The sequence below is a fragment of the Sphaerodactylus townsendi genome, linkage group LG01 (assembly GCF_021028975.2).
Source record: "Sphaerodactylus townsendi isolate TG3544 linkage group LG01, MPM_Stown_v2.3, whole genome shotgun sequence".
Classification (NCBI taxonomy): domain Eukaryota; kingdom Metazoa; phylum Chordata; class Lepidosauria; order Squamata; family Sphaerodactylidae; genus Sphaerodactylus; species Sphaerodactylus townsendi.
This window is the reverse complement of record NC_059425.1, coordinates 10596133-10601111: the sequence shown is the minus strand read 5'-3', so window position 1 is coordinate 10601111 and position 4979 is coordinate 10596133. Positions and strand designations below refer to the sequence as shown.

Here is a 4979-nt window from a genome sequence, read left to right as displayed (position 1 = left end):
CTTCTTCTTCTTCTTCTTCTTCTTCTTCTTCTTCTTCTTCTTCTTCTTCTTCTTCTTCTTCTTCTTCTTCTTCTTCTTCTTCTTCATGGCTTTAACAATCTGCTCCCAAAGTTCTTTTTTGCATGGTTTTCCACTTGCATTTGTCGTGCCAGAACTAGTCCATTCGTCTCGATCAAGGAAACCTTCGGCTTTTTAAAAGGATTTTTAAAAAAAACCTTCTATGGCTTCTTTGACATGAGTTATTAACCGTGCACCCACCCCTTTCGATCACATGGTAGCTTTCTTCACTTAAGAGATGCATTCTATCTGGGCCTCTGTTTCTGTGGTTTTTAAATAGTTTCCAGGTATCGTGAAGGGATTCCACACTCCTAATTCTTCCTTTGAAATTTCTTCCGACCAACCCCGCATTTTTGTGAAGTGCCTCCATCGAAAGCAAAAGAGATTGTTTTCAGTTTGGCCGGCATCTCTCCGCGGACATGAATGCTGGTCTTAAAAGCATCGCGGTTGCTGTTCCAGGCGTTACGAGGACATCTAAATCTTGCACCTGGTCCCCTGCCCAGCTCCAAAATAATTCCAGTTACCAGTTTGAGAATTTCCTGGAGATCTGGGGGTAAATCCTAGGGATGATATAATGCTACAGAGTCCATCCTAGTGGGGTATAATCAGAGGTGGGATCCAGCAGGTTCTCACAGGTTCCCGAGAGTAGGTTACTAATTGTTTGTGTGTGTCGAGAGGGGGCTACTAATTGGTGATTTTGCCACATGATTTTTGCCTTAGTTACACCCCTCCTCTCAGCAGTAGCGCGCAGAACTGGAAGCAGTCTAGCAGGAGGTGCACCAGCGTGCGTGGCAGCCTGCACCTGCGTGCATTCGTTTCCTGCCCAAGGACAGGCGCAGCGGCTGCATCCTTGCCACAGCCCCGCCCAGGAATGCCCTGCCCCCGGAATGCCCGGCCACGCCCCCGCTGCGCCCCGCCCAACCCCATTGGCACTACGCCACAGTTTGAATCCCACCACCATGGGAACCTGTTCCTAAAATTTTTGGATCCCACCACTGGGTATAATGCTAGAGTCCTCCCACCAAAGCAGCCATTTTATCCAGGGAAATTGATCTGGAAATCAGTTGTAATTCTGGAAGATCTCCAGGTCTCCCCTGGAGGATGGCAACCCCAGCCAATCCACCCCACAGCGCTGCCTTTGTGCCCAGGATAAGCATCTTGCCTTCTACGTCCTCGAGAATCCGGCGTGCCAATCCACCGACGCCTCTTTGCTTGGCCAGTCCATGTTCCCCCCCGCCTCCCCCCACATTTTGTTTGGCCTGCTGGTTCTCGCTCTGGAAATGGATTCAGAGCACTTCTGTCCCTCCGCCCGCAGCGCCAAACCCCAGGAATATTTCCGTTTACACCTGCACCCCCACTTCCCTGTTCCACTGCCACCCCAGAGCGGCCAAGAGCGCCCGTCATTTCCACTCCTACGCCATTCGGATTCCTTCATTCTCGAGTTAATGAAGCGGAGAGAATCAACCGTCCCGAGCGCCAGGCGCTGGGGCTGTTTGCAGGTCACCGGCTACCTGGGCCAGGTGCGGCCGGCCACCTTTCATGGCCTGCCAAGGGACGGCCGTGTGGCATTTCCCTGCATACTTTGGAAACCGGGAGGATGAGTCAAGCTGAGCCTGAGGTTTGGAAGTCGGGCGTCTTGTAATAATAGCTACAGTATTAACTTCTGGCTCGGCCCGGCGGCCTCTTGCTCGGCTCTGATTTTCATAAGCCAGCCTGCCAAAAACTCCCCCTTTGAACTGTTATTTCTTACGGCTGATTTCTCTCCCTCCAACCTCTTGCTTTTGTGATGCCTGCCTGCCTCCCTCCCACCCTCGGCTTTTGTCCTGGCTGGTTCACTGTAACGTAAAATATGAATTGTGTTCCCAAACACGGATCTTGGCTGCAGAGACGGTGGTGAAAGTGAGCAGAGGTGGCTGGGCGGAGGGCTGCCAAGGAAAGGAGACGGTGGCTCCGCCAAGGCCTGGATCTGTAGACAAATATCAGACTCTGGATCTTTGAATCAGAAGTCTTTGTTGACAAACGTCGGGGCAACATGGCTCGAGAAAGCCGGTTCTCGTGAACTGTCTTGAGGTAACCCCTTTTATTGCCCCGAGGCAACCTCCCCTTCCCCTTTCTCACCCTTAAAAGTGCAGAGAAGGGCAACGAGGATGATTGAGGGACTGGAGCACCTTCCTTATGAGGAGAGGCTGCAGCGTTTGGGACTCTTTAGTTTGGAGAGGAGACGGCTGAGGGGGGATAGGATTGAAGTCTATAGAATTATGCATGGGGCAGAAAATGTGGACAGAGAGAAATTTTTCTCTCTTTCTCACAATACTAGAACCAGGGGGCATCCATTGAAAATGCTGGGGGGAAGAATTAGGACGAATAAAAGGAAACGCTTCTTCACGCAACGTGTGATTGGTGTTTGGAATATGCTGCCACAGGAGGTGGCGATGGCCACTCACCTGGATAGCTTTAAAAGGGGCTTGGGCAGATTTATGGAGGAGACGTCAATCTCTGGCTACCAATCTTGATCCTCCTTGATGTGAGATTGCAAAGGCCTTAGCAGACCAGGTGCTCGGGAGCAGCAGCAGCAGCAGAAGGCCATTGCTTTCACCTCCTGCACGTGAGCTCCCAAAGGCACCTGGTGGGCCACTGCGAGTAGCAGAGTGCTGGACTAGATGGACTCTGGTCTGATCCAGCAGGCTAGTTCTTATGTTCTTATGTTCTTATATCAAAGACAGCATGAAATAGGACAGGAATGTTACAGCCGTTTTTCTCCTCAATGAAAGATAAGAGCAATGTCTGTCTGGCGTAGGAGGTTAAGAGCTTGTGTATCTAGTCTGGAGGAACCGGGTTTGATTCCCCGCTCTGCCGCCTGAGCTGTGGAGGCTTATCTGGGGAATTCAGATTAGCCTGTACACTCCCACACATGCCAGCTGGGTGACCTTGGGCTAGTCACAGCTTCTCGGAGCTCTATCAGCCCTACCCACTTCACAGGGTGTTTGTTGTGAGGGGGGAAGGGCAAGGAGATTGTCAGCCCCTTTGAGTCTCCTGCAGGAGAGAAAGGGGGATATAAGATCCATTAACATGACAGAGCCTGTTTGATGTCAGGAAAGGTCTTCCTGACAGGCTCGGCAATAGAGCATTTGCTGGGCCCTCACAAGGTCCCCGGTTTGATCCCCAGCATCGTCAGTTAAAAAGGACCAGATGGTAGGCGATGTGAGTGATCTCCGCCTGAGACTCTGGAGAGCAGCTGCCAGTCCGAGCAGACGAGGCTGGCCTTTTCCGCACAAGCGAAATAAAACGTTTTGAGGCTGGAAATGAAACGTTTCCTCCATGGAGTTGGTCTCCCCCCCCCCCCCCGAAATGTTTTATTTTCAGCCTGAAGACGTTTTAAGTGAACCCTCTCGTTTAGCGATACTTTTCTGAGAAGTGTCGCTTCAGCGATTCTTTTCTGGAAGCGTTTTCACTTGCTGTGCGGATCTCTTTAAAACGTTTCTGCAGCCCCCGGACTTCCTTGTTGGCGCCATTTTCTGAGTTCTCACCGGCCGTCTCACTGTGTATTTTCATCATCTTTTTTTTACAATTGAGGGGGGGGGGTCAGGTCTCCATAGCGTTGAATGCGCGGCCCATAGAGGATCATGAAGCTTTGTAGCGTTGGATCTACAAATCTGGTTTGTTTGTTTTTTAAAAAAAATGGAACGATTACAAAATGGCGGCCAGGAATCGCGGGGGTGAGTGCGGACAAACAGGGAGGACAGAAAAGGTTTGGAAATGTTTTGGAAACATTTTCAGGGAATCTGTGTGGAAATGGTCCCTGACTTTGATGGACGTCTGATTCAGTATAAGGAAGTTTTGTTCGTTGGTTCGTTGGTTCGTTGGTTCGTTGGTTCGTTCATATGTATGTGTGTGTGTGTGTGTGTATACTCAGAGCTCAGAGCGGTGAACATGAATATATGAATAGAGCACAGAATAAAATCAATAAATCTCAAGTAATTAAATAAATCGTAAAGAAATGGCTCTATACACATTAAAACCATTAAAACCCCATTAAAAGCAGGTAATTGGTACCGAAGTATTTATGTGACATCCAAAGGGGTCCTAGACCTCAGTTCCCCTGGAGAAAATGGAATAGCTTTGGAAACTAGACTTCATGCCATTATACCCTGCTGAGGTCCCACGCCCTCCCCAAGCCCCACCCTCCTGAGGCTCCACCCCCAAAATCTGCATGCCAGAGAGGCGGAGTGGTCAGAGCTTGAGAATGCCTCTGTTTGGATCCCATTTCCTTGGTGATTCAGACAAGGTGTGGTCCCGTTTTCTCTCCGGGCTTCCTTTCGATAACACCCGGCATTCTCCAAACTTCTTGATAACCTGGGTTGAAATCGGAGGAGTGTCCTTTATTCTGAATAAATGCTTATGCTCCGAAGGGTCGAGGGAGATCTGTGGAACTCCCACCCACAATGTGGCATCCTTGCAATGGCAACAGAGTACAACTCAGGTTACCTTTGGTGGACAGCGCAGTCAAGGCAAGAGGCAAACAGAGAAAAACCGGGGGGCGGGGAGTATGTGGGAAGTCTTTCTCCGTGGCTGGCCCCAGACTGTAGAAGAAGAAGAAGAGTTTGGATTTTTATCCCCCCTTTCTCTCCTGTAAGGAGACTCAAAGGGGCTGACAATCTCCTTGCCCTTCCCCCCTCACAACAAACACCCTGTGGGGTAGATGGGGCTGAGAGAGCTCCGAGAAGCTGTAACTAGCCCAAGGTCACCCAGCTGGCATGTGTGGGAGTGCACAGGCTAATCTGAATTCCCCAAATAAGCCTCCACAGCTCAGGCGGCAGAGCTGGGAATCAAACCCGGTTCCTCCAGATTAGACACACGAGCTCTTAACCTCCTATGCCACTGCTCCTACGCCACTGCTGTAGAAGACTATTTCCTCTCCATGG

The 4979-nt window shown here is 50.4% G+C and overlaps 1 protein-coding gene across 1 annotated transcript in view; it reads left to right on the top strand.

Annotated features, from left to right (window-relative positions):
* The first annotated feature begins 1972 nt into the window (after positions 1-1972).
* The window catches only part of LOC125429868 (ADAMTS-like protein 4), a 97139-nt gene continuing 94132 nt past the window's right edge, over positions 1973-4979 (top strand). The window contains exon 1 of the mRNA XM_048491444.1: positions 1973-2127. The gene's annotated coding sequence lies outside the window, so the exon portion shown is untranslated. The remainder of the gene's footprint in view (positions 2128-4979) is intronic.